Source organism: Hypanus sabinus, chromosome 6, assembly GCF_030144855.1.
Source record: "Hypanus sabinus isolate sHypSab1 chromosome 6, sHypSab1.hap1, whole genome shotgun sequence".
In the NCBI taxonomy this organism is placed as follows: Eukaryota; Metazoa; Chordata; class Chondrichthyes; order Myliobatiformes; family Dasyatidae; genus Hypanus; species Hypanus sabinus.
Window position 1 is genome coordinate 95,121,361 of NC_082711.1, and position 12,542 is coordinate 95,133,902.

Below are 12,542 nucleotides of genomic sequence, written 5' to 3' on the forward strand. Positions count from 1 at the left end.
AGAAATACAAGAAATATCTCAGGTTATTTGTAGCAGTATCATTACATAATTCAGAAAACTGTTAAAGAAACTTAGCGTGAAGTATGGACTGAAAGTGCAAAACTGGTGCTATAGATCATGTTTCAATAAATTGAAAGCTAGGTCATATTGTACCAGAAATTTAAAGTAATCCTTATTGTACATCTATTCTGAATTCTATCTGACTTCAGAGCAATTGTCTCTAAATTTGTAAGGTTTGACTGTCATGGGTAACTTGATGAATGTAGATAATTTTACTGATAAATAAATCTGAAAAATAATGGCTCTCTATTAACAGTAGTCATGCACAGAGCTTACACATTCTGAATTAATTATTTTCTATATTACCACATAACAGTATATTTTTATTTTCCTTCTGTAAGTGGAGGCATCTTATTCCAGCTTGAAAGGATTTTAAATATATCAAATTATTGTTGTTTTACCTGAATCATATTTGGCATCAAAAAATAAGATTTCTGTCTATAAAAGGGCTTCAGTTTATGAATGCGGAGGATAGTTCAGAAGAGGTAGTATCTTCCTTATCTTTCTTTTCAGTCATTGAGATCAAAATCTAGTATCTGAAAATGGAAAGACATACTTCAATTTATAAGTGTTTTCCTTTCAACTGATTAGCTAATTTTGCTTGTTCCTGATATTTTTTCTAGTGAACAACAAATATAAGTGACATATTATTACCCCTTTAAGTGGTTATCTTGTTACAATGAAAAATAATGAGGTAGGTATAGCAATAGTGTTGCATTTCTGCTTAGTCCTAGGTGGTCTCACTTGTCTAATTCTGGTAGGTGCTAAATGATACCAGCTGCGACATTTAACAAAGAAATATTAAAATTATCATTTATGATTTACAGTCCATAATATGTTTCTTTTGGCAGTACAACAGTGTTTCTCAAACTGGCTAGCTCCAATCTTTCATTCCTTGTGAGGTATCAGCAGTTGAAGCAAGGCTGAAAACTGCCAAGAAGCTTTGCAACAACCAACATCTAATTGCGCAATGTGTGGAAATTTGAAATTTACAAATTGGATGATATTCAATCACTAGAAACTCTGACCTAAATGTATAAGACTTAAGGGAGAACTTATATTCCACTTTTTTATATAGATGAATGTGTGAAGATCAGTAGCAGGCAGCAAGCTTTGTTGTGCTGATGTTAAGACATCTTCTTACTGCTGGATTTATGCAAATCTTTTTTTACTTCTGCCCACTGGTTGAACACCTAGCTGGTGGATGGGAGTAGAAATTAGTGTCGGAGTAGATTGTGGCTAACAGTGAAAAACAGTGAGTGGTTGGGGGCCTTTTGGAAACAGTGGAGGCCAGAGTGGTGAAGTCTGATAGATTCTGGAAGGGACTGGGAGAGTTCCCCTGCTTCTGTTGGAGTAGGTCTTCAATATTTACCAAACATCCAGTTATATTGCATTACACTTGAGATTAAGATATAAACATATAAGAAGGTTAGATTGCAATGTTCTAAGATAAACTAAATCACACCTGCATTTTGTGGAAATCTTATTTTTTGTCCGGTTGAAGGATAGTGAAAATTTAAATGGTGAAGAAGGTGATGGGTTTAAGCTTGGGAGAGAAATTTAAAGTATTAACCTTGCTCGTGCATTATTTCCTCTCTTCCTACATATTTTAAAAAGTGCCCAATTAAGACAATGTGGTCAATCTGATTCAATAAGATAAGGAGAGCTTAGATATTTCCATTATTTCTTTCAGTTACAAGGACAGCAGCCAACGAATTATGATTATGCATTCCCAAAGATAAAATATAAAAAAAAATCCTAATGATGATCAACCAGAGAAAATAATAGTTTGAGGGTTGCACATTAAATATTTAATTTCTGTTTGACTTTTATGAAATTGTAGAATCAACATTAAATCAGGACTTGATGGGATGAAATATGCACTCCACCGTAGCCTAAAATTGATATGCAGTTCAAAAAGTATATGCCATTTTTGATAGTGTTTAAATGCACAATTATATCATAGTAATCCAGTTGCAGCAAATAAAATGCTATTTTTTCCACCAGCTCATGGCGAAGACAATTACTTCTCAAAACTATATTCTGAAATGTTATGCTGCAGATCTGTCACTGTTTAGTTTTTCCCATCACTGACATGAGATATTCCTGCCTAGGAACTCAGAATAGTAAGGACACATGTGAAATGGTCAGGAGGAAGAAGGACAGTTGACAATTGTGCAAAATAGATGATAAAGACTTTCTAAAAGCCTCTCAATATTTTTGCTTTCATTGAGAGGAGAGTCAATTTCCCCTGTGTTACAGTCAATCAAAACTGACATAATTAAACAATGCTTTTGGTAGAAAGGTAATTTTATTCTCAATACGTGGTTTAATCAATATCTTAATGGTATTGCCCCCAATCGTTTCTCTACAACAAGGTACTGTAGGTGAATTTAAGCTTAAAAGAAAGAGGGTGAACAGTTTAGATTTTACTATTTTGCACAATGGGCAGTGAACAAAAGGAAAAGATTGTAGACAGGTAGGCAGTGACAGCAGTTAGTCACAACAAAATCAAATAATTGTCAAAAAGAAAGAATGTGAAGAAAATCAGTTATTGCAGCAGAAATAGCATGTCCTATTGAGAACTATCTCAATATTCACGTGTCCCCAAATATATCTGCTGTCATATTGAACTATTGTCAGTGATATTCCAGATCACAGGCATTGTATAGCTGATCTTGTGAGTGTCCACTTGCTGCACTGATTTTTTTTTCTGCTGTGAAGTGCAGCAGCCTTGTGTTTTCTTTTCTTGGCTTCCAGTGAAAACTCGCAAGACGTGCAGTGTTCCAGCAGGTGCCAGCGTGTGTGACTCTCCTGGTACATTTGCACAGATCCAGTGGCTGAATTTGCAACTTCACCAGTACCCAGCAGCACCATCATTACAGACAGAAAATCAGAATTAAAGAGGCACCACCTGGATACACAGGAAACTCTTCCAGCAAAAATGCCTTTCTGATTCAGTCAAGGAAAAGTAACAAGATAGCCATGTGCTCTTTATGTCATTAACATACAAGAGAAAAGATAATATATTCAATGTAATGTATGTTGTTTTGTTGTTTATTGTCAGTGATGAAAAAGCTAGATTTTTTTTTCTCTCAATAAGGAAATGTATTGAGAAATGTAGGATGAATTCAATTTATCCAGCAATTGGTTAAATGATCAAAAGTTAATAGCTTGCTTTGTGGGGGGGGGGGGGTTATCTACAGTATTGGACGAGTGATCTCACTCTGCGAATGATCCTGTTAATGATCGAGGCACAGATTGGAGTCAAAGTTGCCACCATTACTCCAAAGTCTCTTTCCCTCAGAACATAAGTGTTGTGGATTTTCTAGCGATCCAGAGCATCAGAAGTTCTGAATGTATTACCCATCCTGTGTGAGATGCAAGAGGAACTTGGTGTAAAATGATCAGTGCCAATAGGTACAATAAATGATATGGTGCTGGGGACAAGAGCGAGGTTCAACCAGAGGGCAGAGTGCTTAGTTTCGCACTCCTGAGCAGCAATAATATTTGAATTGTTTTAAACTTGGATGTGTCGGAACCACAGGCTGTTTAAAAAAAAATCCTGCCAGATGGTGTGCATTATCTTTTTCTGGCAAAGCAGCATTAATTGCAGAGAAGCCTAAGGCTGCACTCTGCTCATCAGTGTGATAACACTACATGACCCTGATTATCTGTCAATCTGCTCAATTAAAAGAATCATTTAGATATTCACCCAATCATTTGCCCATCCAGCCACCTGGGCCTCAACCAGGCTCCCTTTTTAATGCTGGCCTCTTGCTTTGCGTGGATTTTACATGTTTAGAAAAGATGTAATTGAACTAAAAAAGTGTTTTGAGGGCAGCTGTAACATCTGCTGTTTGTGGTATGTCAAGCCTTCAGCTTTAAAAACAGTTACATATGCTCCAAATTAGCAGGTCACAGAGATGAAGCAGTTGATGATAGTGTTTTTGCTTGCATGATAAGCAGCTTGCAGCTGTGTGCAATTTACAATTAAAGGTTGCTCAGAGCTCAGTTGCAATGCTGAATAAAGTGGCAAGAGGTCAGTCAGTGAATTAGACCAATTAGAGATGAATTATCTATTCGCTTACACGCTGATAAGCAGCTCTGTCATTGGTTTTAGATCTCTTTCTGTTTTAATATGGTGACACTTAACATTACAGTACATAATTCACTTTCCTCAAGGGTTGCTTCAGCATTCAGTCTGGGTGTTATGCTGACAGATACTAAAAAAGATATGATTATCTAAATATTTATTTTAACCCTACACTTCACAAATGTGTTCAGGTTTGACATTATCAAAAACTTAGGTTTTACAAATTCCTGCCCCTTTTTAACTGATCAGTTTTGGATTGATTACAGCTGCGATGTTGGTTAAACTGAACAATGGTTACAATTTTTCTCTTCTAGCAATTAGAATTTTCTAAAGATCATCTTGCAATATGCAAAATGATGGGCCGACTTCTATTGACTGGGTATTGGGAGTAAACTGATGGGAATATTAGCAAAGGCATACCTGCAGTTCCCTGTTGCTTGACAATAGTTCAAGTGCAGAATGATATTTAGGGACAAAAATGTCAAATACATTTAAAGAAAATATTTGGAGAAGATATGTTACCAACAGTATGTATTATAATTGTGCACAATGCATATTTGGATGCATTATAAGTGTAATTGGAACTGCAAAAGTTCTACACAATTTTAGTTTGTCTAATTTTAACAGTCTGTTCTACAGCCTTCTGTAGCCTTGATATGCTCTGGAGCAGTGCAAGTTCATTGTCTTCACATGAATTCCCAGTCATTGCCACATTGCTATGGGTAAGCTCTGAGTGAAGACCAGGTGCTTCCCAGTGGGGAGAGGATGGGAATCAGAAGAAATTGTACTCCAGCTGTTCTTGGGTACCTCCAGACTGTTCGTTTGTGAGATGCTTTCCTGGGATATCAGTTGGTGATAGCTTATGATATAAGGAGAGCCAAGAAAGGCACTGATGGGTGGAGTGGGGGGGGGGGGGGTGAGGATTTTCTCCAGAACATGCAAAGTGAAATTCTATTCTTTATTGGAAATGCCCTTTCTGTGTTTGTGTGAATTTACTAACCTCAAATATTACTTAACTTTGCTAAATCACTCTATGGTTATGTGCAAGCTGGGCCCTGAGGGAGCTCATGTATGCTCCCTTATAATTTAAATACTCATTTTGTAATGTATGCTATTCCCTTTGGGGGAAAAACAGGCTTATGTAAATGGTTACTTTATAACTGGTTTTATTTACTATATTCAATCATAAAGAAGAGAAAATCTGCAGATGCTGGAAATCTAAGCAACATGCCCAAAATGCAGCAGGAACTCAGCAGGCCAGGTAGCATCTATGGAAAAGAGTATAGCTGGTATTTCTGCAGTCCTGCTGGAGGGTCTTGGCCGGAAACATTGACTGTATCCTTTTTCATAGATGCTGCCTGGCCTGCTGAATTCCTCCAGTATTTTGTGTGTCCTGCTTATTTACAATATTGACTAGTTATGTAAAATGAAGTGTATAATTGATCTCAGTATGATTTGGAACTATAAGGGTTTAAAAATCAGATAAAATGGCTGTAATGAATAGAACAAATAAATATCTCAATGGTTAGGAACAATTTGTAATCATATCACAGCAACATGATAATAACGGAACCAAACTAAAATTGTAAGTCTCAGTCCAGTTCAAAAATGAAATGTGTTTTGAGACAAGAAAATCACTAATATCCTAGCGAATGACAAGTGATTTATTATTTCGGAAGCTCAGCTCTTTTATGCGGCCGACCCACCATTTAATGGGCTATCACTAAAAAAAGTTAGCAGCAGCTGAAGCTGGTCGCTGTTCAAAATCAAGTTCAAGTTCAGTTTATTGCCATTCAACAGTAGACATACCGTGAAAAGCTGACATTAATCAGGCACTCGAGATATTGAATGCTCCCATCACCAAACAAAAAACAGCCCACCCCGACACATTTAAATCATCGTCAGAGACTTCAACCAGACTTGTTTGAAGTAATTTCTAACCAGTTTTCAATAGCATATAACCTGCAGCACCGGGGCTCCCAACACACTCAGCCACTGCTATACAACAATTAGGAATGTCTACCATTCCATGCCTAGTTTGCATTTTGGGAAATCTGATCAATTGAATGTCCTTCTCCTTCCTGTATTGGAATCACTGAAGGATGCTCAATAGCTGTGGCAGGACTTCAATGCTATTACCTCTTACAAAGCAAAACCTAGTGACATAGGTTACAGCACGGCTTCAGTCCTAGATGAGCTCTATGTCTTTTACACTCACTTAGATCTTCAAAGCATGGAGGAGCTTTCAGGATCTTTCATACCCTCCAATGATCATGAGATTTCAATCTGTAAGGCCAACATGAGAGAATACTTCAGGAAGGTGACTCCACAGAAAGCATCTGGCTCAGATGAGGTTGAGTACTAAAGGCCTGTGCTGATCAACTGCCTGGATTGTTCACTGATGTCTTCAATCTCTTGCGTTGGCAGTCTGAGGTACCGTAAGCTTCAGGCAGGTTTCAATTATACCGGTGCCAAGGAAGAACATGTTAACCTGCATCAGCGAGTATTGTCCAGTAGCACTTACATCCACTGTGATGAAGTGCTTTGAGAGATTGGTGAAGAAACATATTAACTCCTGCCTGAGAAATAACTTGGAATTGCTCCAGTTTGCCTACCATTGCCACAGGTCCACAGCAGATGCCATCTCATTGGCTCCACACTCAACCCGGGAACATCTTTAAAGCAAAGGTACATACATCAGGATGTTCTTTGTTGACTACAGCTCGGCATTCAATACTATCATCCCCTCAAAACTAATCAATAAGCTTCAAGACCTTGGCCTCAATACCCCCTTGTGCAAGTGGATCCCTAATTTCCTTACTTGAAGACCCCAGTCAGTTCAGATTGGCAAAAATATCTCTATCAGCACACGTCTTTGTGCTTAACCCCCTGCTCTACTCGCTTTATACTTCTGACTGTAAGGCTAAGCACAGCTCCAATGCTATATTTAAGTTTGCTGACTGAATCAAAGTTGATGGCAAATCAACAGATAGGAGGGAGATTGAAAATCTAGGTGAGTGGTGCCACAACAACAGCCTCTTACTCAAAGTCAGCAAGAACAAGGTGCTGATTATCGATCAGGAGGAGGAAACCAGAGGTGCATGAGCAAGTCCTCCTCGGGGGATCAGAGGTGGATCGGATCAGCAACTTTAAAATTCCTTGGTGTTATCGTTTCAGAGGATCTCTTCTGGGCACAGCTGGTAAGAGCCTTTATGAAGAAAGCATGGCAGTGCCTCTACTACCTTAAAACTTTGTAAAGGTTTGACAAGAAATCAAAACTTTGACAAACTTCTATAGATGTGTGATGGAGAGTATATTGACTGGGTGCATTCCGGCCTGATGTGGAAACACCAATGGCCTCAAATGGAAAACCATATAAAAAGTAATGAATTTGGCCCAGTCCATCACAGATAAGGCCCTCTCCGTCACGGAGCAGATCTACACAGTGTGCTGTCTGAGGAAACCAGTATCCATCATTAAGACTCCTACCACCAAGGCCATGCTTTCTTCTCACGGTTGCCATCAAGAAGAAGGTACAGGAGCTTCAGGATCCACAACATCAAGTTCAAGAACATCTATTACCCCTCAACCATTAGGCGCTTGAACCAGAGGGAGTGGGAGTTCACTCACCCCATCATTGAAATGTGCCCACAATCTATGGGCTCACTTTCAAGGACTCTTCAACTCACGCTCTCAATGTTTATTGCTTATTTATTTACTTATTTATTCATTTACTTTTTTATATTGTGCTTGCACAGCTTGTTGTCTTTTACACATTGGTTATTAGTCCTGGTGAGTATCATCTTTCAATGATTTCATTGTGTTTCTTGGATTTAATGTGCATGCCCAGAAGTAACCAAATCTCAGCACTGTATATGGTGATATATATGCACCATTCTGGGATGGCACAGTGGTGTAGTGGTTAGCACAACATTTTATGGTACGGAAGACCTGGGTTCAACCCTTGCTGCTGTCTGTACGGAGTTTGTATGTTCTCCTCGTGACTGCGTATCTTTCCTCCAGGTGCTCCTGTATCCTCCCACAGTCCAAAGACTTACTGGATGGCATGTTAATTGGCCACTGTAAATTGTCTCATAATTAGGCTTGGATTAAATGGAATAATTGCTGGGTGGTGTGACTTATGTAACCCCCTGGGTCTCCTCAGGCTCGCTCAGCTCATTCTCGTCTAGGGGGAGCAGGCTTCGGCCCCGCCAAACTGGGTAATCAGCTGGTGTGGATGCTGTGTGATGTCCCCGCCTCACCCAAAAACAGACAGTACACCATATGCGATTAAATGAGTACAATTTATAAAGGTTACTATAACTAAGTGATTAATAACGATACAGTGTATATGAAGGAAAAATAAAGAAAAGGTGCCAAACTTATCAAAGTCCAAACCACTTCGTGCACAACAGTTGGAGCTCAATTACTGAAGTCTTCTGGCCACCATTCGACCCCCTTCGAACTCTTCAACTCGCCGCCTGGGACCAACCACGGTGGTTGACCAGACGCTCCACACGAATCTGTCTTCGTCTCCTCTCCTCACCGAAAACCTTGGGCCTCAGACCCCCGCTCAGGGTCCGTTCCGTCGCTCAGCTTCCAGTATCGCGTCCTCTCTCTCTCACCCCCTCGCGCCGACTCCCCAAAATGCCCACCAACTATCAGGTTACAGACCCACAAGAAAGAATAACATTAATCCCAATTGGTTAACAAACAAATACAATTCACGATATCAGTAATTTTAACCCAAACAAACTTCCAGCACTTATCATAACAAAGAAGCATTCCTACTTTTAACAAAACAAAGATGCCATTTTGATTACATACACAGTAACAAAGAAAAAGAAGAAACCCCCTTTACACTCTCCCCCCACCAAATAAAAGTCATGTCCTCATGACTATTAAATAACTCACCACCTTTCCTGCCAACACACCCTAACCCAAGCACAAACAGTGACATCTCCTCCCCACACAGTAAACCTCACACCCTGTTCCTCAGGTGCTACATAGGCCAACTATCTGGGAGTTCCCTAACCTTTCTGAGACCTCCGTACCCCTTCACCTAAACCCTTCAGGCTCGGACACAACTGGGGATACCTCGGGCCTGCTACCAACTCCTCTCTCAACCTCTCTCTCATGCCCCACACTGCACACAGCTAACCCTCCCCACTACACCTGACTCAGTGGGAGAAGGGCCAAAGGTCTCTTCTTCAATTGAAGGAACGTCAGCAAAAGGCAGCATGTACCACACATCCAGCACGTTATCCATCGAATCTGTATTCATCCTCATTTCTGCAATCGGTAGCTGCTGTTTGATCTTCTCCAAATGGAAACAGGTGGCCTGCACTGCTCCTGCAATCTCTTCAGCCTCCTGCAATTGAGATATCAGCTTCTTCTCTGGCCCCTGCAACTCTCACCACAGGCTCAGCAGTTCTGACTCACGCATCCTGGCCATCTCAATCTGGGACGCAGTTAGTCCAACAGCCTCCAGTTCAGTATTCACTGCACTTCTCTCCAGTTTTTTCTTCCTCATGACTTCTTCCAGATCAACTTTCAGGTTTTGCACTTCATTTGAACTGTCGATGGTCATCTTCAGGTTCCCTTCAAGCTTCCGCTTGCCTCTTCCAAGATCTGTCTATAATTTCTTCACCTCTGCAAACTCCCCTCTCCTGGTTGTCAATTTGCTGTTGCCCTCAGTCAGACAACTTTCTTCGTTCTTTCCAACTTGTAAGTCTTCCAAATGGTTCCAGATCACTTTCTCCAGTCTCTCAGTCATCATTTCAAACTTGATTCTGTAGAGACAGTCACTCATGAGCTGCAACCTTCGCCAGCCCTGGCACGTGTCCAGAAAACACTTTAACTCTGTAGTTCTCAGCCACTCCTGCAATGACCTCACTTCATATTCTCCTGAGGCAAATCCAAATACCAAGAGATCATCCCCATCTGCCAAAACTCCAAACACTTCCACATCTCCCATGGTCTTCCACATGCCCTGCAGGAAGTTTGCAAGGGCTCTGGATATGCTCTGGATATGCTCTGGATATGCATTTTGTCGGACCGGAAGACTCCTAGGGAACTTATAACGGCCGTCTTCTCCTTGTCGGCCCCACTCATCGGCACCTGGCAACATCCGCTCCTCAGATCCAGCACCTGAAATGGCTTCGCACCACTCAGACAGGCCATTGCCTCTTCGGCCCTCAGGGCCATATTTTGGTCACTTCAGTGCAATATAATCCACACACACGCTGCCTACATCTACCACGGCTTCAAGGGCCAGTCGCCGCAACCTCTCTCTCTCCGAGGTGTCTTCAGTGGTCAACTCCCCTCCCTCGTGGTATTTTGCAGCGTCCACTAAGAGAGTCTCACCCTCAGATACTTCCCCCAGGCCATACCACCGCCGGCTCTTGTTTGAATTCGGTACCGGCCCAATGCTGCTACACACGTCCGCACAAGCAGCTCGAAACTCTGGGTGCATCGACAATGCCTCCAAACAGCTCTCACCTGCCTCCCCCGGGCAGGCCCCCAAGTGCACCAGCAGAATATTGGTTCTCTCCAGAACCGAAACACTGCCCGTCTCAACAGTGTCCGGATGCATCAGCATTAACGATTCATGAACCTCAGTCACCTCCACATTTGCCTCTAAGAACTCCATTTTCACTGACCGTTGTCTGGATAATCACCGGCACTGGTACCCCAAATCTCCAGTGTCCTCAATGTTATCAAGGGTAAATGCTTCCAATAACGGTTATAAAACAAACTGTACAGCAACTTCACCGGCGCCCCGTTGCCGAGGATGGCTTAAACTTGACTTCCATCCATCCGTAACAACACCTGTGCGCTTGGTCCCTCTCAGCCTTCAGGAATAGGGTCTGCTCCTTTCGGGAGTTACTTGGTACATTGCTGGTAATATGCTCCCGCAGAGACCCCAAGCCGTTCCCCCGCTGGGCCTCCTCTAAGTTTCTCGACACCTCTCGGATCAACGGAACTGATCCCCTTGACAGATCTCCCTGGCACTGCAAGCAATTTATCTGCCCCTCTAGCCAAAAGGGATACCCTAAAAACTTTCCACCAATCTCCTGCCACAGATATGATAAGCCCCCCAGCTGCAGCATTTGACTTCCAGTCGAACCACACACATTTTTCCACACTTTCACATAACTGACAGCTGTCACCCCGAGGTAATTGTACCCGACAGTTCTAACAACGCCACCAGACCGCCTACTCACACTTCCAACCAATTCCTGTCGCTTTCCCTCAGCCAAGCACTGTCACTCACCCAACAATTGAGAGGCCTGCTCCACCCACGCCTCCACCCCTTTAGGGCTGGACATTATTCCAACAACCGGGTGGAGCCTACCACTGCTGAATCATCCCAACCTGTCACTCCTCACTCTCCGAACAGTACGGACAACCCATGGTCCCACCACCATTTTGTCAGCGCTAGTCGGAACTCGAACAATGCCCTCCGGGGCACCAACAGCCACCACCCCACCCAACACACGTGCAGCGATAACCAGCAATCGCACACCCGCAAAGGCACACCAGCTCTGTGCCACAGACATAATTTAAAGAGGGTGATCACACAGCTTCCACAGAAATCAACCCCGGACAACTCGTCTAGGAGGAGCAGCCTTCGGCCCCGTCAAACTGGGAATCAGCTTGTGTGGATGCTGTGTGATGTCCCCGCCTCACCCAAATACAGACAGTACACCATACGCGATTAAATGAGTACAATTTATAAAGGTTACTATAACTAAGTGATTAATAACGATACAGTGTATATGAAGGAAAAAAAATAAAGAAAAGGCGCCAAACTTATCAAAGTCCAAACCACTTTGTGCACAACCGTTGGAGCTCAATTACTGAAGTCTTCTGGCCACTATTCGATCCCCTCCGAACTCTTTGACCTGCCGCCTGGGACCAACCCCGAAGAATCTGTCTTCGTCTCCTCTCCTCACCAAAAACCTTGGGCCTCGGACCCCCGCTCGGAGTCCGTTCCGTCGCCCAGCTTCCAGCATCGCGTCCTCTCTCTCTCACCCCCTCTCGCCGACTCCCCAAAATGCCCGCCAACAATCAGTTTACAGACCCACAAGAAAGAATAGCATTAATCCCAATTGGTTAACAAACAAATACAATTCACGATATCAGTAATTTTAACCCAAACAAACTTCCAGCACTTATCATAACAAAGAAGCATTCCTACTTTTAACAAAACAAAGACGCCATTTTGATTACATACACAGAAACAAAGAAAAAGAAGAAACCCCCTTTACACTTATAAGGTTGGAAAAGCCTATTCCACACTGTATCTCAATAAAATAAAATCAAATAAAGATATACTGTATGTATTTTTATAATAAATTTACTTTGAACTTAAACTTTGATA